Source organism: Procambarus clarkii, chromosome 3 (genome assembly GCF_040958095.1).
Source record: "Procambarus clarkii isolate CNS0578487 chromosome 3, FALCON_Pclarkii_2.0, whole genome shotgun sequence".
Lineage (NCBI taxonomy): Eukaryota > Metazoa > Arthropoda > Malacostraca > Decapoda > Cambaridae > Procambarus > Procambarus clarkii.
This window is the reverse complement of record NC_091152.1, coordinates 56,735,559-56,756,735: the sequence shown is the minus strand read 5'-3', so window position 1 is coordinate 56,756,735 and position 21,177 is coordinate 56,735,559. Positions and strand designations below refer to the sequence as shown.

General features: G+C 43.1%; 1 protein-coding gene and 2 long non-coding RNA genes across 3 annotated transcripts in view; 2 read left to right on the top strand and 1 right to left on the bottom strand.

Moving 5' to 3' along the window:
* The window catches only part of LOC123760936 (zwei Ig domain protein zig-8-like), a 337,946-nt gene that overhangs the window by 43,634 nt on the left and 273,135 nt on the right, over positions 1-21,177 (top strand). The gene's annotated exons all lie outside the window — the stretch shown is intronic.
* LOC138368263 (uncharacterized) lies at positions 10,234-11,435 on the bottom strand. Its single transcript, XR_011229559.1, has 3 exons — positions 10,926-11,435; positions 10,673-10,799; positions 10,234-10,291 (listed from the first exon to the last, which is right to left on the bottom strand). It is a non-coding gene; the product is annotated as an uncharacterized lncRNA (long non-coding RNA).
* Positions 11,203-12,064, top strand: LOC138368269 (uncharacterized). Its single transcript, XR_011229560.1, has 2 exons — positions 11,203-11,304; positions 11,347-12,064. It is a non-coding gene; the product is annotated as an uncharacterized lncRNA (long non-coding RNA).

Genomic DNA, 21,177 nt, shown 5'->3' with positions numbered 1-21,177 from the left:
GTCAAGTATTTCCAACATTGTCTGTGCCTCCGGGAGTGGGGGAGAAAACAGAAACCAGATCGTAGTAACTGATTTTATCTAACGATAATAGCCAACAAAATTTAGGATAAGGAAATTACATAAACATATTTGGACCTCAAAGGATGAACCGGTTACAATGGTTACCCTACCAGAAACACTTGGCCAATATTGGGATACAAAAACGGATCCAGCAGAAACAACCAAGGCTATCATAGAATATATATATATATATATATATATATATATATATATATATATATATATATATATATATATATATATATATATATATATATATATATATATATATGTCGTACCTAGTAGCCAGAACTCACTTTTTGGCCTACTATTCAAGGCCCGATTTGCCTAATAAGCCAAGTTTTCCTTAATTAATATATTTTTTCTAATTTTTTTCTTATGAATTGATAAAGCTACCTATTTCATTATGTATGAGGTCAATTTTATTTTATTGGAGGTAAAATTAACGTAGATATATGACCGAACCTAACCAACCCTACCTAACCTAACCTAACCTATCTTTATAGGTTAGGTTTGGTTAGGTAGCCGAAAAAGTTAGGTTAGGTCAGGTTAGGTAGGTTAGGTAGTCGAAAAACAATTAATTCATGAAAACTTGGCTTATTAGGCAAATCGGGCCTTGCATAGTAGGCTGAGAAGTGCGTTCTGGCTACTAGGTACGACATATATATATATATATGTATATATATACATATATAGGTTAGAGTTAGACTTGATGGTACCTAGAAGCTCCTCTTCTGCCTTACTGTATAGTGCTCGAGACTGCACTGCTTGTATCTGTATTAGAAATCGTAGCTAAGTAAATTGTGTGTAATAGCTTTGCAAGAAATCAATATATATATAATATGCGAACAAGCCTGAATGGTCCCCAGGACTATATGCGACTGAAAACTCACACCCCAGAAGTGACTCGAACCCATACTCCCAGAATCAACGCAACTGGTATCTACAGGACGCCTTAATCCGCTTGACCATCACGACCAGACATAAGGAAGTGATAGCCGAAGCTATTTGAACCACTTCCCTGCCGGCACTCGGATGGTAATCTTGGGCATAGCATTTTATCAAATCACCTCATTCCTTGGGGCACTCGTGAGGAACACAAATGCATATACCAGATACCAGTTGCGTTGCTCCTGGGAGTATAGGTTCGCGTCACTTCTGGGGTATGAGTTTTCAGTCATATATATAATATATATATATATATATATATATATTAATATATATATATATATATATATATATATATATATATATATATATATATATATATATATATATATATAATGTCGTACCTAGTAGCCAGAACGCACTTCTCTGCCTGCTATGCAAGGCCCGATTTGCCTAATAAACCAAGTTTTCATGAATTAATTGTTTTCGACTACCTAACCTAACTTTTTCGGTTACCTAACCTAACCTATAAAGATAGGTTAGGTTAGGTAGGGTTGGTTAGGTTCGGTCATATATATACGTTAATTTTAACTCCAATAAAAAAAATGACCTCATACATAATGAAATGGGTTGCTTTATCATTTCATAAGAAAAAAATTAGGGAAAATATATTAATTCAGGAAAACTTGGCTTATTAGGCAAATCAGGCCGAGAAGTGCGTTCTGGCTACTAGGTACGACAAATATATATATATATATATATATATATATATATATATATATATATATATATATATATATATGTATATGTATATGTATATATATATATATATATATATATATATATATATATATATATATATATATAAAACTTATTACATTTTCAAAGACTTTAGTTCACAAATACACAACTGAATAGAACTTACGCATCTCCAATTTTATATCTACATTTGAGTGAGGTGGAAGGGGTGATGTGACATTAACACAAGAAGAACAAGATGTGGTATTAATAGGGTATTAATTTCATCAACACAAGACAGAACAAGAGTATTAATAGGGTATTAATTTCATCAACACAAGACAGAACACGAAACAATGGATATTGAATAGAAGTGTTTGTAGAAAGCCTATTGGTCCATATTTCTTGATGCTTCTATATTGGAGCGGAGTCTTGAGGTGGGTAGAATATAGTTGTGCAATAATTGGCTGTTGATTGCTGGTGTTGACTTCTTGATGTGTAGTGCCTCGCAAACGTCAAGCCGCCTGCTATCGCTGTGTCTATCGATGATTTCTGTGTTGTTTACTAGGATTTCTCTGGCGATGGTTTGGTTGTGGGAAGAGATTATATGTTCCTTAATGGAGCCCTGTTGCTTATGCATCGTTAAACGCCTAGAAAGAGATGTTGTTGTCTTGCCTATATACTGGGTTTTTTGGAGCTTACAGTCCCCAAGAGGGCATTTGAAGGCATAGACGACGTTAGTCTCTTTTAAAGCGTTCTGTTTTGTGTCTGGAGAGTTTCTCATGAGTAGGCTGGCCGTTTTTCTGGTTTTATAGTAAATCGTCAGTTGTATCCTCTGATTTTTGTCTGTAGGGATAACGTTTCTATTAACAATATCTTTCAGGACCCTTTCCTCCGTTTTATGAGCTGTGGAAAAGAAGTTCCTGTAAAATAGTCTAATAGGGGGTATAAAAGGAGTGTTGTTAACGCATATGTCGACCGTGCTCTCAGCCACAGCTCAGAATGGAAGCAAGTCGACGAAGAACTCTGTAGGGTAAGGCAGGTCCTAGTCAATAACGGCTTCTCCAATGGTTTCGTCGAAGACATCATAAGAAGGAAAGTGAAAAGCCATGCAACCTCTGAAGAGACAACTAACACAACACCTATACCCCCTATTACACTATTTTACAGGAACTTCTTTTCCACAGCTCATAAAACTTTTCCACAGCTCAAATATATATATATATATATATATATATATAACTGAAAACTCACACCCCAGACGTGACTCGAACCCATACTCCCAGGAGCCACACAACTGGTATGTACAAGACGCCTTAATCCACTTGACCATCACGACCGGACATAATGAGGTGATAGCCGAGGCTATTTGAACCACCCCACCGCCGGCACTCGGATAGTAATCTTGGGCATAGCATTTTACCAAATCACCTCACCTCTTGGGCATAGCATTTCACCAAATCACCTTTTCGTCAAGGACTGCAGCAATGGCATTGTGGCCCAGAGGTGCTCCGAGTAGTGTGCTGTCGGTAGGTTTAACGACTGAGGCTTCTGGTAGAACTGATTTCACTGCTCTAATGATTACTTCACTAGATGCAATAATTTCGCACTTGGAGGGGCTAAGAACGAGACCCATGGACTCCCCCCGTGTCTTCACCAGCTGTAAGTCTTCTAGCAGGGAATCTTGTGTGCCTGCCAGAGTGCCATCATCCAGGAACCAGATGTTGAGCTCGCTGGACAGTCTGGTTGTAATTTCTCGAACCGCTATGCAAAAGAGGAACGGTGCAAGTGGGTCACCCTGTTGAATTCCCTCTGCTGAGGTGACTTCATGTTTGCCAAACAGGAGGGTTGAGTCTTTGCTGTAGCCTGCTGACACAAACGGGAGAATGCTTGGGCAATGTTCCTGGACTGCAGTGAGGATTGCTTCCCTTTTGACCGAGTTGAAAGCATTTTTAAAATCTAATTTTACTACTGCCTGGTCTTCAGTAAGAGAGCTAATGTAGGCTCGTGCAGCATGAGCCGCTGCTTCACAGCCTTGGGGGACTCCAAACCCCAGCTGGTTGGGTTGCAGCATGGTGGCTGCTTCCGTTCGGATACTTCTGACAGCAGCCCTTGCAACTAGGCGGCGAAGGGTATTACCAACGGCAATGGGTCTGATTCCTCCCCCCTTCTTTTTGAGGGCACATAGGGATGCACCAAAGAAGAATGGTTTGATTTCATCAGGGATTAACCCGGCGAGGCAGTTGTTGACAAACGTTGTGATTTCTGTCAGGAGCGCTTCTGCAGCTGGGCCAAGAACAGGGTTCACCATTTCCTTCACATGTTGAGGTCTTACCCCTGTGTAGCCTCCTGAGGAGCCCGGGGGAAATGAAACGATAGCTTTATAAACCTCTGACTCCCGGAGGACGAGAGGTTCCTGATTAGGGGCGAGCCTGACCTGTGGGGGAGGTCCACCTACGGCCCTGACGGGGTGTTTTTCTCTCAGTGCTTGGGCTGTGGTTTCATCCCTGGGCAAAATTTTGTCCTCACTTGTGATTAACCTGAGTGCCCCGACTGTATTGCCCTCTTCAATTTTCTTGCTGACTTGGGTACCTAATTTTCTGTTGTCGCTGATTGTCGTACTTGGTCTGCCTCGGCGGTGTTTGGTGTGTTTGGGGAGGCGGACTAGGTTGTCAGCCCTCGGAAAATCCCTAATTGCTTTATTGACGGATGAGGCCAGTGTCTTGCCTCCTCTGTCTGGTACACCTAAGCATGCATTGCCAAAAAGTAACAGATTGTGCCAGGCTTTGATGGTATCAGGTGCAACAAGGTTATTTGACCCTCTGTTGACTTTTGCGATGAGGTCCGTGTATTTCCCTGCAGCAAAAGGGCGAGAGGCCTTTGGGATGTGGGTGAGTGTCCTGGTTGACGTTGCTTTAATTGCCTCTAGCAGGTCGTCTGTTGCAATGTAATCTGTTGCGATTTGTACTGGTGCAACAGGCTCCTGAGTGCTGCCTCCTCCCACGGGAGGCCTCCCTGACCCAGGACAGTCACCATGCTGGCGTATGACTCTGGAGACAGAGTTGATGCTGACGATGTTCCCACAACCACTGCATGTGCCTCTTCTTTGATTGGCTTCGGGAGGGGTGAGCTGGCTGGTAGCGGCTTCTTCTGCCATCCCCTTAGGTAAAGTGATGTGGCACGTAACACTTGGATAATTTCCATTTTGTCACTAAACACTGGTGAATGTGTCCTGGCTCACTGGGTGTGGTGCTCTCAACACGATACTCACCATGGTCCAGTCACCACAGGACTGGAGTCAACTTATCTTTTTCAAGCACTTATTGGCACACTGGTGACCCAGTCTCTTGACCCCACCACATGTGTCCTTCCACCCTTTCCCAGTCTCTTGACCCCACCACATGTGCCCTTCCACCCTTTCCTGGTGAGGGAGCCGTAGGGCGTGTGGCGTGTGTGGGCGTGGGCTGGCGGTGGGCGTAGGGTAGCGGTGGGCGTAGGGTTGCGTGGGGTGACGGTGGGCGTGGGGAGGCGGTGGGCGTAGGGTTGCGTGGGGTGACGGTGGTCGTGGGGTGGACGATGGTCGTCGGGTCAGCCGCCGGGAGAGGGTAGCTGGGTGGGCTGGCGAGGCCTGTGGGAGGCTAGGGAGAGGGGGGGAGAAGGTATCCCGGTCACACATCCCGGTAAATATATATATATATTTAAATATGTTTTGGGTGAGGTAATATGACACAAAAGTTACGCGTTTCGTAATTCGTATTACATTTTCTTTAAAAATGTAATACGAATTACGAAAAGCGTTCAGGCGTCTGACAATTAAAAAATTAATTTCAGAGAATTGTTATTTTTATTACCTCCGACAGTGAAGAAAATCATAAGAAATATTGAGAAATTTCGTGTTAGAATTATTAATCTTACCTTTTCGGTCATATTCAACAACATATATATATATATTAGTATCCTTTGGTAGCAGTCTTTCTTGTAAACATATGTTGTTATATATGACCGAAAAAGTGAGATTAATAATTCTAACACGAATTTTCTCAGTATTTCTTATGTTTCTTTTTACTGTCGATGGTAATTGAAAAATCATATATAAAAATAAAAATGAATTTCAGAGAATTAATTTTTCAATTCCCAGTGAAGTCAATTTCATTGATTTTTTCAATGCCCAGACAGGTACAAGAGGAGTGTTGTTAACGCTTATGTCGACTGTGCTCTCACCCACAGCTCAGGATGGAAGCAAGTCGATGAAGAACTCTATAGGGTAAGGCAGGTCCTAGTCAACAACGGATTCTCCAATGGTTTCGTTGAAGAGATCATAAAAAGGAAGGTGAAATGCCATGCAACCTCTGAAGAGACAACTAACTCAACACCTGTACCCCCTATTAGGCTATTTTACAGGAACTTCTTTTCCACAGCACATAAAACAGAGGAAAGGGTCCTGAAAGATATATATATATATATATATATATATATATATATATATATATATATATATATATATATATATATATATATATATATATATATATATATAAGAAACATATATATATATATATATATATATTATTAAATATGACCGAAAAAGTAAGATTAATAATTCTAACACGAATTTTCTCAATCTTTCGTACATTTCTTTTCACTGTTGGAGGTAAATAAAAAATCAATTCTCCAAAATTCATTTTTATTTCTAGTCTGACGCGACATGAGCGCGTTTCGTAAAACTTATTACATTTTCAAAGACTTTAGTTTACAAATACACAACTGAATAGAACTTACGCATCTCCAATTTTATATCTACATTTGAGAGAGGTGGATGGGGTGAGGTGGCATTAATAGGGTATTAATTTCATCAACACAAGACAGAACAAGAGGTGGTATTAATAGGGTATTAATTTCATCAACACAAGACAGAACACGAAACAATGGGTATTGAATAGAAGTGATTGCAGAAAGCCTATTGGTCCATATTTCTTGATGCTTCTATATTGGAGCGGAGTCTTGAGGTGGGTAGAATATAGTTGTGCATTAATTGGCTGTTGATTGCTGGTGTTGACTTCTTGATGTGTAGTGCCTCGCAAACGTCAAGCCGCCTGCTATCGCTGTATCTATCGATGATTTCTGTGTTGTTTACTAGGATTTCTCTGGCGATGGTTTGGTTGTGGGAAGAGAAGGTTGTGGGCATAGCATTTCACCAAATCACCTCATTCTTTGGGGCACACGTTCCTTTTGACGGCCGTGATGGTCAAGTGGATTAAGGCGCCCTGTAGTTACCAGTTGCGTTGCTCCTGGGAGTATGGGTTCGAGTCACTTCTGGGGTGTGAGTTTTCATTCGCATATAGTCCTGGGGACCATTCAGGCTTGTTCGCATTTGTGTTCCTCACGTGTGCCCCAAAGAATGAGGTGATTTGGTGAAATGCTATGCCCAAGATTACCATCCGAGTTGCCGTCGGGGAAGTGGCTCAAATAGCCTTGGCTATCACTTCCTTTTGACGGCCGTGATGGTCAAGTGGATTAAGGCACCCTGTAGTTACCAGTTGCGTTGCTCCTGGGAGTATGGGTTCGAGTCACTTCTGGGGTGTGAGTTTTCATTCACATATAGTCCTGGGGACCATTCAGGCTTGTTCGCATTTGTGTTCCTCACGTGTGCCCCAAAGAATGAGGTGATTTGGTGAAATGCTATGCCCAAGATTACCATCCGAGTTGCCATCGGGGAAGTGGCTCAAATAGCCTTGGCTATCACTTCCTTTTGACGGCCGTGATGGTCAAGTGGATTAAGGCGCCCTGTAGTTACCAGTTGCGTTGCTCCTGGGAGTATGGGTTCGAGTCACTTCTGGGGTGTGAGTTTTCATTCATATATATATATATGTTATTGGTAGCAGTCTGTCCTGAAAACATATGTTATTGAATATGAGAGAGAGGGTGAGATCAATGATTCTAGCACAAATCTACTCTATATTTCTTATGTTGTGCTTCACTTGAGAAGAAAGTTGAGCAATCAACTCTCCCAAGTTCATGTTGTTTCGTGTTATCACGGCCTGGCGTTAATATATTGTATTTTTAATTACATTAATATTGTTAACTGGATTAGTTTGCTTAAGTGTGGCGTCCAGAACTTCTGAGTTACAAACTCTACCAATTTATACAATAAAAACCTGTCCGCATTCAAAAGCAAAAGCTTACCTATCTTCAGAAATTACATTCTATAAGTATTCAGACATATTAATTTTAATTAAAGCCACAACACCCGCCTCCATTTGGTACAGTTCATCCTCTCAAAAGTGGTACCCTCCAACCGTTTTCTACACCCTTCTTCAGCCCTACCTCATCCAAGCTCAGGGCGTTCGTCTAGACGCATTCATAACGTTCATGTTCTTGGTGTTCTTCATTTGTTATGCACCCCATCCCGTGGGCGGTAATGTACCCCATACCCATCCCGTGGACGGTATATGTAAGGTTAGCGGGGCACATAAAAGGTTCAGAAGCTAAACCTCATGAACAAGAACAATATATTCTAGATTCTAAATTATTATGAATGTATATCATAATTTTGTGTATAGTCTGACTTAGTTCAGGACACGTGACTTTGAGTGGTAATTATTTGTATTTGCAGCACCTTGGTTAAGCACTTCGAGGTTGGACTTGAGTTTGAACATCACGAGTTATGACTTCGGGTCATAACTCGTGATCTTCGTGTGAATCATAGCGTTTTGAGTCATAACCTTACGACTTAATGTTATGAGTAATATGTAAAGTATTTTATATTCATAAACAAGGAGTGTGGAGGCTGGGTCAACAAGCCTCTGACTATTATGTATCAGGACCCACTATATTTAAGGTGCACAACTCACCGCCTCTCAACTGATGCAGGTCAAGCTTGGAGAGGGAGTGGTGCTTCAAGGCTTCATAATCGGCCAAGCGAGTCGAGGAAGCCACAGAGTCATCCGAGCGAGCAAGAATTGGGGGATAAAGATTGGAGACTTTGATGGGTTGAGCCTGAGTGGGTGGGCGAGGCTTCACCGCGGCCGGTCGACCCTCCAGGCGGGAGGTGTGGGCCGTATGGTGCAGCGGCTTGAGGACCATATTGGCTTGGCCGGTAGCCTCCTGCCCTCCTTCCTTATCAGTTTTCATTGGGCAATATTCATGGCTCGGCCAGAAGTCGAGAGCCCTGAACTGACTGCAGGTTATTTTAATTATTATTGAAGATATTATTTCACATTGGAATTTATTCAGCAACTTTGGTCTCCACGGAAATAGCTGGGTAAAGTAGTGAGTATTGTTGGGTTGAGCGAAGTATCAGCTGGGGCCCTTGTGCGTGTGTCGGCACCACATGATACTTGTGAAGTTGTGTTTGTGCCTTTATTAGTGTTGTAGTTACAACAATACTGTAGTGATAGATTGTTGTTGTAGTTTTAGTCTCAGCTACTCGGAACAAGAGTTCTAAATCGCACGAACTATGGTAAGCCTAAAGTAGACTGTAGTAGCGAGGATGCAGTGAACAATTTATGTCAGCAATAGTTTTTAATTCTCAATATTATGAAGTAAATATGAAACTAAAATTGTTTTATTCGTTAGCCATTGTGCAGTAAGAATTAAAAACATAAGTAATAATATTACAAAGAAAACTAGTATGTGAGATGGTGATAAGTATACATTTAGAGATCACTGCAAATGATTTTCAAATGCTGTGTTAGTTACCATGGAGGCTCTGGATATGATTAAAATGTTTTAATATAAATTGACCGATTGGTCAGTTTCCATGTATGGCAGAAATATTATGGTGACTGCAGGCAGGTTCTGTGAAAATGTCAAGTCACTTTATCATTTTATTTTGTGGCACAACTGCCTGTATTCAGTTTATTGACATTGGAAGCACATTAAGATATTTGATGATTTGCTCATACTTTTATTAACCTAATTAAGGTATGTCTGAACCACCTCGGTTTCTTAGCATTTTCGTCAGGGTAGACTTCACTACCTTGCCGACGCTGAGCTCCAGCTCTCACCAAACATCACCGGATTAAAACGACATCTCTAGCGAGGTCTCCCTGTCCACCGAGAGTACCAGAGCATCACGTAATTCCTTACCCCAATGTTTGATTGGCCCTTTACCCTTATTCCTACCTTCTTCCCCTGTTCGATACCCTGTGTTTGATTGTTCCCTACATTCCTTGGACCCTTCACCTCACCCCACACCCCTTCACCGCTTCCACATGTGCACCCTAATATTGCACATTACGTATTCGTTCTTTACCTAATGGTGTTCCGGAGTGGAACGAAACGTTGTAGAAAATAAATCCTTTAATAATTACTCGAGTTCTTTACTAAGAAAATAGAGGCATAAAAAGCTTACACTGTTAAATCAACAATGCCAGCAATGCGTTTATATTTAGTATTAACCAAATGACTATGGAACGCCTGCTGCCAAAGTATATATGCGGAAAAACCACATGTGAAAAATAGAGAATGCTTAAAGCATTTTCGGCTTAATTCGCCTTAAGGGGTCATCTAGATGGAAATTGAAAGTTGTTGTAGGGCATTGAAAATTTATTATCCTGATACATGTGAAAGGTGCTGCAACTGGACCAAGTTTCAGCATCGCAGCCTAAATAGAGAGGGAGAAAAAAAATAAAAAAGTTTTTTTAGACAATTTTTCAACAATGTTCAAATCATTTCACAGGCCACAATTGTGAACCGAAATCAGTTCTATGAAACTTAGCTATGACCTTACTATATAATAAAGATTTGTGTGGTGGATTTTTATCCCAGATGTATTTAGTGCAATAATACAGATTTTGTAAATTTCCCAAAAATCCTATGCACTAATATGATATTTATAAATATTTATAAAATCAATAAATCTACGTAGAAAGAAAAGCCACCACAATGTTTTAGAGGCATAAACTTTACATATAATGTGCAAGTTTCATGTAAATTGAATAATAAATAAAGTCTGTGAAATCAGATAAAAGTTTAAAATATTTACCTGCACAAACGGAGGTTAAAGTTCAGCCACCTTTAGCTGAGGTTGATGTTGACCGATATCATTCAAAATTTGCACCCTTGTAGATAGGCATGGGTTCAGTAAGGTGTGCAAGTTCCATGCAGATCGCCTGATAAATAAAAAAAAAAAAAACAAAAAAAAAAAAACAATATATATATATATATATTTGGCACCAGTTTTATATGTACAAATATATATGAAGTAATATCACAATATAACACTAAAACATACTAACCTAATATAATTGGTCAGAAATATGGGTCCTCAAGGTGGCACTGGAGTGGCACTAGTAGGCACCTGCGCCATAGCCGGGGTCAGCTCCCTCAGGGGCCTTTCTTGGTTTGGTTGTGGGTCTCGTTGGTCTCTGCATATCCTTGTCCTTTTTGTTCAAGTACCAGTCCCGTACGTCACTTTGTGGTAGACCGAGGAGGTTGTTCAGTGATCCCATCACATACCCAGCGTTATAGTTGACAGCTGTCATTGCCATGGCAAATTCTACCATTACACGACTGCAACAGCACTTGAGGTGCTGGGCCCTGCAACATCAAGAGCGAGAACGTCTGGAGTAGCAGGTGGAACGTCTGGAGTAGCAGGTGGAACGTCTGGAGTAGCAGGTGCAACGTCTGGAGTAGCAGGTGGAACGTCTGGAGTAGCAGGTGGAAGACCTGGAGTAGCAGGTGGAAGACCTGGAGTAGCAGGTGGAACATCTGGAGTAGCAGGTGCAAGACCTGGAGTAGAAGGTGGAGAATGTGCGGTGGCAGAGGGTGGGATTGTGGGGGGGGGGGGGGGTAGCGGGCTGCAACAAGTTCCTCACACTCGCGGCTGAGAGGCCTCCACGATCTTCACTCGTCAAAGTGCGTAATCCATGGATTCTAGCCAGCTCGCACCTTCTACGGGCAGCTAGCATGCTTTTAGCTTTCAGAGTTTTCCTCATCTTCGTTTTGTACGTCATTTTGCAGTAAAAATAGCACAAATACTGATAATTCTGGGAGATATTGTGAGCGCGCGTCCACGATAGATCCGCTAGCTATCGGACACAGAGAGTGACTGACTTATGTTAGCAATCCCATCCCTCCCTCACTCGCGACTGTTGCCAATAAGTGAGTTTATATTTGTTTTATGCATCACACGTTATTTTCAACGCTATTACGAAATATTAGACAGCTACAACGTAAGACGCAATACCCCACGGCGCACCCAGGCCGCGAGAACCGGAATGGGGAAACTTGCAGCGGGAATTTTGACTCTAATTACGTTATTTTTCAAGATAACATGAAACGGTTTTCACCACAGTGTTGCCAGAACGTTGTAGTATTTTTCAGAATTTTTTGTAAATTTTCGAAATTTTTCGGATTTGAGCAGAGATGTCCCCTTCATCAGAGCAAAGTAGAATGAAGATGGAAACATTGTTGATCAGACCTTTATACCCGCCAGGGTAGATCACCTGACCACCAAGAAAAGGTGAAGGAAAGGAAACATAAGAAAGAGGGTAACTGCAGAAGGCCTATTGGCCCATACGAGGCCCCTGTTAATATCCAGAACTGGGAGATATATAAAAGTGCCATACAGGCTAAATGGATGCTATATTGTATTGAGGTGCTATATTGAGGCTTATATGGGGATCCAACTTGTACATACCAGGGCTCACATTAAGGCTGTTGTTACAATGTTTGATCAGAGCAGACTCGATCACATTTCGCTCAACAAAACCCTTACTTTTAACTATACATTTGACCCCTGTGAAGTCGATAGAATGATCACATTAAGTGTAATACAAATACAATACACTGGAGTGCTGGGCTGTACGAATAGCATATGAATGTTGTTTTAAACGCGAGGAAAGAGATTTGCCAGTCATACCGATGTTAACACATGCACACTCATTACAAGGGCTAGAGTACACACAACCTGCTACAGACGAGGTGCGCCAAGGTGCATAGTGCTCCTGGCTGGCAGGATCAGGTGGCGCGTCATGGCTGCTGCCTACACAACCTGGGCACAAGAGTGATCAGGTGGTGCGTCATGGCTCCTGCCTACACAACCTGGACACAAGAGTGATCAGGTGGCGCGTCATGGCTCCTGCCTACACAACCTTGGCACAAGAGTGATCAGGTGGCGCATCATGGCTCCTGCCTACACAACCTTGGCACAAGAGTGATCAGGTGGCGCGTCATGGCTGCTGCCTACACAACCTGGGCACAAGAGTGATCAGGTGGCGCGTCATGGCTGCTGCCTACACAACCTTGGCACAAGAGTGATCAGGTGGCGCGTCATGGCTGCTGCCTACACAACCTTGGCACAAGAGTGATCAGGTGGCGCGTCATGGCTGCTGCCTACACAACCTGGGCACAAGAGTGATCAGGTGGTGCGTCATGGCTGCTGCCTACACAACCTGGGCACAAGAGTGATCAGGTGGCGCGTCATGGCTCCTGCCTACACAACCTTGGCACAAGAGTGATCAGGTGGTGCGTCATGGCTCCTGCCTACACAACCTGGGCACAAGAGTGATCAGGTGGCGCGTCATGGCTCCTGCCTACACAACCTGGGCACACAAAATTAGGCTGCAGAAGAGGCTGTAGTTTACCTCGGCTGTCGGTTAATTGGTAATCTGTGATTCGATGAATTATGATAAATTACTTGACAGAGAAAGTTAGGTTTGGGACAATGGAGTCTGTGGCGTCATGATTGGAGATTTGCATGGGGGGCGGCGGATAGATTCGGTTATGGATAGGATGGTGATTGGGTTATCTTAAGGTTATCTTGAGATGATTTCGGGGCTTTAGTGTCCCCCAGGCCCGGTCCTCGACCAGGCCTCCACCCCTAGGAAGCAGCCCGTGACAGCTGACTAACTCCCATGTACCTATTTACTTCTAGGTAACAGGGGAATAATGCATTGAACAAGAATGGATTGATGAAAGGGCTATGACCGAGGCCATGAATGGGTTTATTAGCGTTGAAATGGAAAGAATAATGGATAGAAGATATGTGGAACGGAAGATAAAGGAACCGATATAATAGATATAACAATGACCTGATGGGTTAACATTATTTACGAGTCTATTAATGGGTTATCTGGGTGATGAATAGTGGCATCATCGAGGCGGTGGATTGGCGGATCAGTACCATGATGGATTTGGTTATAAAATAGGTAAGCGTTAATGTGATACAGTGTAGTAGGCCAATCCACCAGCCCATGATGGATGGGGTGGTGGATATACACAGAGGAGGTGACCAATTGTGAATATTGTGTACCACAACATGTGCCCCATGAGAACCTGTACATCTCCCACCCATAACCCCCATGGCAGCTACAACACGCCCACCAACATCCCATAATCCCATGCTAAATAGTACATACTACCCCCCCCCCCGTCCTCCCATGGTGGGAGGCAGCATATACTGTTTCTCAAAATATTACTTCATCAATACAACCCAATAAATAGGGGTTCCAGCAGACTATTGGTGTTTGCACTAGAACACGGGGTAAAGTTCTAGTGTTCAAGGGCACTAGTGTATCTAATATCTAAGATACTGGTGTATCTAGTACTCACCTAGTTGTGTTTGCGGGGTTTGAGCTCTGGCTCTTTGGTCCCGCCTCTCAACTGTCAATTAACTGGTGTACAGATTACTGAGCCTATTGGGCTCTATTTTTTTATTCATTCATATCTATATATGAAACTGTGTATGGAGTCAGCCTCCATCACAACACTACTTAATGTATTCCATTTATTAACTAAACTGACACTGAACAAATTCTTTCTAACGTCTCTGTGGCTCATCTGGGTACTAAGTTTCCACCTGTGTCCCCTTGTTGGTGTTCCACCCGTGCTGAAGAATTTTTCTTTGTCCACCCTGTCAATTCCCCTGAGAATTTTGTTGGTGGTTATCATGTCTCCCCTTACTCTTTACTCTAGTATACATCTACAGATGTACAGCTCACATATAACCTGCATACTTTATAATTATAATCGGCGCTTGTTACAAGCATTTTTGTTCTATATAATATCTTGGTATTTCCAACCCCTGACCTTGCCTCCTGCTCACGCCAGACATTAATATGCCTCACACAAACACAGCATATAAAACCCACTCACAAAATTTCCATTATTAATTTGACATGAGACGAGCGGAAGAACATTATTAACTTAGTAATGAATTGACAGTTCTGTGTAGCTCTTTAAATCCGTTCCTTTCACACATAAATTAGCATAAAAAATAATGCGTTGGCCTTTGGAATACCGACATTCAATGTGCAAAATAAACATTGTCCCTCACTGTGTGAAGACAACACTATGACACGTGTAAGTTCCCGCGTTCCTGGTTTCCGTTCGAGCTGCGTATTTGAGGTTTTCTTAGGGTTGGACACGAGGCTTCGCGAGATCGCCGACTGCTCTATGTCCAGTGTAATGTTTCCCTCTGATCTACTTCTGTTGGGACACTGAACTACTTCTGTTGGGACACTGATCCACTTCTGTTGGGACACTCTGATCTACTTCTGTTGGGACACTGATCTACTTCTGTTGGGACATTCTGATCTACTTCTGTTGGGACACTGATCTACTTCTGTTGGGACACTCTGATCTACTTCTGTTGGACACTGATCTACTTCTGTTGGGACACTCTGATCTACTTCTGTTGGGACACTCTGATCTACTTCTGTTGGGACACACTCTGATCTACTTCTATTAGGACACACTCTGATCTACTTCTGTTGGGACACACTCTGATCTACTTCTAATGGGACACACACTCTGATCTACTTCTAATGGGACACACACTCTGATCTACTTCTGATGGGATACAGATATACTTCTGATGGAATATCCTCTGATCTACTTCCGATGGGACACCATCTGATCTACCCCTGATGGGACACTCTCTGTTCTACTTCTGATGGACACCCTCTGATGTACTTCTGATGGACACCCTCTGATCTACTTCTGATGGATACCCTCTGATCTACTTCTGTTGGGACACTCTCTGATCTACTTCTGATGGGACACCCTCTGATCTACTTCTGATGGACACCCTCTGATCTACTTCTGATGGACACCCTCTGATCTACTTCTTTTGGGACACACTCTGATCTTCTGATGGGACACCCTCTGATCTACTTCTGATGGGACACCCTCTGATCTACTTCTGATGGGACACCCTCTGATCTACTTCTGATGGACACCCTCTGATCTACTCCTGATGGGACACACTCTGATCTTCTGATGGGACACTCTCTTATCTACTTCTGATAGGACACGCTCTGATCTACTTCTGATGAGACACTCTTTGATCTACGTCTGATGGGACACTCTCTGATCTACATCTAATGAGACACTGATCTACTTCTGTTGGGACACTCTCTGATCTACTTCAGATGGAACACCCTCTGATCTACTCCTGATGGGACACCCTCTGATCTACTTCAGATGGGACACCCTCTGATCTACTTCTGATGGGACACCCTCTGACCTACTTCTGGTGGGACACTCTGTTTATATATATATATATATATATATATATATATATATATATATATATATATATATATATATATATATATATATATATATGTCGTACCTAGTAGCCAGAATGCTCTTCTCGGCCTACTATGCAAGGCCCGATTTGCCTAATAAGCCAAGTTTTCCTGAATTAATATATTTTCTCAAATTGTTTCCCTATGAAATGATAAAGCTACCCATTTCATTATGTATGAGGTCAATTTTTTTTTATTGGAGTTAAAATTAACGTAGATATATGACCGAACCTAACCAACCCTACCTAACCTAACCTAACCTATCTTTATAGGTTAGGTTAGGTTAGGTGGCCGAAAAAGTTAGGTTAGGTTAGGTTAGGTAGGTTAGGTAGTCGAAAAACAATTAATTCATGAAAACTTGGCTTATTAGGCAAATCGGGCCTTGCATAGTAGGCTGAGAAGTGCGTTCTGGCTACTAGGTACGACATATATATATATAATGAGAGAGAGAGAGATACCATCACGCGCATCACTAAACAGTAACCGTGGATGGAAAGTGACACCTGAAGCCATCTATACAAGCGAACTTGCCTCCTCGATACACAAACAAATGTATTTGTCATCACACCCGGCGCTCCCGTGGCTGACAGAGAACCTTCCCCTCGGACTGGACCAGTGCAGCCCGCCTCCCCTCACTCGGGGAGGGGTCAATACGCAAGTTTGACTTGATCTTCGCTTTAGACCCTTCAATATAAATGTGGATTCCCAACATGATCTTCTAGTAGTCACAGATTATTTTTTATTAATACATGAGGTACATCTGCATTAGTGCAGCTACCCTACACTATATGAAGTGGAGTACAGTGTGTCAAAAAAGGTAACTCGGTGATGATAAAAAATCCCCATCACACAGGATGGTTAGTCATACAGGGCCATATGTTTAGTAGCCGGCACTGGCAAATTTTGGGTACACTGTGAGGATATCTTCAAGAATACGAGAGTGAATAAAGTAATTGCAAAGCTCCAGGTACCTCATGCCAACTGGTCTGAAAGGTCTGATAACTGGGCATTCGGTGATGTAGTGCGGGAGATCATGCCGTAGTTCCTGCTCACAGAGTTTGCACCTGGAGTGCTCAGGATTGGGAGATCCGTCACCTGCAGCCACCTGCCACAGGTAACGGTAACCCAACGTGATCCTTGCAACCACTGTGTCGCACAGTCTAGTGGACGTTTTGTGTTGACCATAGATATAGGTTTCAGATCTGAACAAATCATAGATTTTTAGACTAGTACTTTCAGGTCGTTGGGAGTTAGTAATTTCTTTCCTATCAGACCTGAGTGTTTGGACCAATACAATTTTGACAGTAGAGATGGGGATACCTACCTAGTGATGATTTCGGGGCTTTAGTGTCCCCGCGGCCCGGTCCTCGACCAGGCCTCCACCCCCAGGAAGCAGCCCGTGACAGCTGACTAACACCCAGGTACCTATTTTACTGCTAGGTAACAGGGGCATAGGGTGAAAGAAACTCTGCCCATTGTTTCTCGCCGGCGCCTGGGATTGAACCCAGGACCACAGGATCACAAGTCCAGCGTGCTGTTCGCTCGGCCGACCGGCTCCCTCGCTCTTTCGCTCCCTTGTCTTTCACAGTAACTAATAGTTTCCTGTTGACATAGTTAGCCTCACACCGGTCTTGGCTTCCCCACACACCAGTCTTGGCTTCCCCACACACCAGTCTTGGCTTCCCCACACTCCTGTCTTAGCTTTCCCACACACCAGTCTTGGCTTCCCCACACACCAGTCTTGGCTTCCCCACACTCCTGTCTTAGCTTCCCCACACACCAGTCTTGGCTTCCCCACACTCCTGTCTTAGCTTTCCCACACACCAGTCTTAGCTTCCCCACACACCAGTCTTGGCTTCCCCACACTCCTGTCTTAGCTTTCCCACACACCAGTCTTGGCTTCCCCACACTCCTGTCTTAGCTTCCCCACACACCAGTCTTGGCTTCCCCACACTCCTGTCTTAGCTTCCCCACACACCAGTCTTGGCTTCCCCACACTCCTGTCTTAGCTTTCCCACACACCAGTCTTAGCTTCCCCACACACCAGTCTTGGCTTCCCCACACTCCTGTCTTAGCTTCCCCACACACCAGTCTTGGCTTCCCCACACACCAGTCTTAGCTTCCCCACACACCAGTCTTGGCTTCCCCACACTCCTGTCTTAGCTTCCCCACACACCAGTCTTGGCTTCTCCACATTCCTAAATGATCCTAAATCCTCAAAATTAGCGTAATTATTATGTATTTAGGGTGAAAAGGAAGTCTTCAAATATCCCGCATTACTCACACTGATTTTCTCACTGAAAATTCACGTCATTGTTATTTCCCTTTATAACAAATATATTAATATTGTAGATAATAATTCGTTTCCACCTTATTATCTAAAGTTGTTGGACGCAATGTCTGGATAGGTCTACCTCACTGGTAGGAAGCCTAGGTTAATGTTCCTCACTGGTAGGAAGCCTAGGTTAATGTTCCTCACTGGTAGGAAGCCTAGGTTAATGTTCGTCACTGGTAGGAAGCCTAGGTTAATGTACTTCACTGGTAGGAAGCCTAGGGTAATGTTAGTCACTGGTAGGAAGCCTAGGTTAATGTTCGTCACCTGTAGGAAGCCTAGGTTAATGTGCCTCACTGGTAGGAAGCCTAGGTTAATGTTCCTCACTGGTAGGAAACCTAGGTTAATGTTCCTCACTGGTAGGAAGCCTAGGTTAATGTTCCTCACGGGTAGGAAACCTAGGTTAATGTTCCTCACTGGTAGGAAGCCTAGGTTAATGTTCGTCACCTGTAGGAAGCCTAGGTTAATGTGCCTCACTGGTAGGAAGCCTAGGTTAATGTTCCTCACTGGTAGGAAGCCTAGGTTAATGTTCCTCACTGGTAGGAAGCCTAGGTTAATGTTCCTCACTGGTAGGAAGCCTAGGTTAATGTACCTCACTGGTAGGAAGCCTAGGTTAATGTTCGTCACTGGTAGGAAGCCTAGGTTAATGTTCCTCACTGGTAGGAAGCCTAGGTTAATGTTCCTCACTGGTAGGAAGCCTAGGTTAATGTTCCTCACTGGTAGGAAGCCTAGGTTAATGTTCCTCACTGGTAGGAAGCCTAGGTTAATGTTCCTCACTGGTAGGAAGCCTAGGTTAATGTTCCTCGCTGGTAGGAAGCCTAGGTTAATGTACCCCACTGGTAGGAAGCCTAGGTTAATGTTCCTCACTGGTAGGAAGCCTAGGTTAATGTTCCTCACTGGTAGGAAGCCTAGGTTAATGTTCGTCACCTGTAGGAAGCCTAGGTTAATGTACCTCACTGGTAGAAAGCCTGGGTTAATGTTCCTTATTGGTAGGAAGCCTAGGTTAATGTACGTCACTGGTAGGAAGCCTAGGTTAATGTACCTCACTGGTAGGAAGCCTAGGTTAATGTTCCTCACTGGTAGGAAGCCTAGGTTAATGTTCCTCATTGGTAGGAAGCCTAGGTTAATGTTCCTCACTGGTAGGAAGCCTAGGTTAATGTACCTCACTGGTAGGAAGCCTAGGTTAATGTACCTCACTGGTAGGAAGCCTAGGTAAATGTACCTCACTGGTAGGAAGCCTAGGTTAATGTTCCTCACTGGTAGGAAGCCTAGGTAAATGTTCCTCACTGGTAGGAAGCCTAGGTTAATGTACCTCACTGGTAGGAAGCCTAGGTTAATGTTCCTCACTGGTAGGAAGCCTAGGTAAATGTACCTCACTGGTAGGAAGCCTAGGTTAATGTACCTCACTGGTAGGAAGCCTAGGTAAATGTTCCTCACTGGTAGGAAGCCTAGGTTAATGTACCTCACTGGTAGGAAGCCTAGGTTAATGTTCCTCACTGGTAGGAAGCCTAGGTTAATGATTGTCACTGGTAGGAAGCCTAGTTAATGTTCGTCACTGGTAGGAAGCCTAGGTTAATGTTCCTCACTGGTAGGAAGCCTAGGTTAATGATTGTCACTGGTAGGAAGCCTAGTTAATGTTCGTCACTGGTAGGAAGCCTAGGTTAATGTTCCTCACTGGTAGGTAGCCTAGGTTAATGTTCCTCACTGGTAGGAAGCCTAGGTTAATGATTGTCACTGGTAGGAAGCCTAGGTTAATGTTCCTCACTGGTAGGAAGCCTAGGTTAATGTCCCTCACTGGTAGGAAGCCTAGGTTAATGTACCTCACTGGTAGGAAGCCTAGGTTAATGTTCCTCACTGGTAGGAAGCCTAGGTTAATGTTCCTCACTGGTAGGAAGCCTAGGTTAATGTACCTCACTGGTAGGAAGCCTAGGTTAATGTTCCTCACTGGTAGGAAGCCTAGGTTAATGTTCCTCACTGGTAGGAAGCCTAGGTTAATGTTCCTCACTGGTAGGAAGCCTGGGTTAATGTTCCTCACTGGTAGGAAGCCTAGGTTAATGTTCGTCACTGGTAGGAATGATAGATTAATATACGTAAGGAGCGCGGGACATCCAGACTGTTCACCTCGTTCTAATCACCTGGTTCTGGTTCTAATCACTCTCAGAACTCAACTGATAATCAACTGGCGTAAGGGGGTCTCTAATCCTATTGGGCTCTATCGTGGCTCCATGTGTAACTGAGCATGGAGTCCGTCTGCACCGCGGCGCGTGTAGTGGACCCGTCGTTAATTACTCTCACCAATTTCGTTCTGGTGTCTCTGTGTTCTAAACATTTTAAATAGTGCTGGTCCATCATTTACCTCCTTTACGGGTACAGACCTAAAGAATTTAACTACCAAATTATCGTGCGACATGTAACAAGCAGATTATCTTCCCATTACGCGAACACTCTCCAGTTTCAACGCTCTCAACACCTGAAACACACACAATTATAGAACACATGTTGGCAATATCCTGACGACCAAAACACTCTTCAATTTACGTCTTGTAAATAAATTGGTAAATATTGAAGACAAATATGGAATCCTGCATAAAACATTTTTTAAATTATTATAATAACAATTACGTA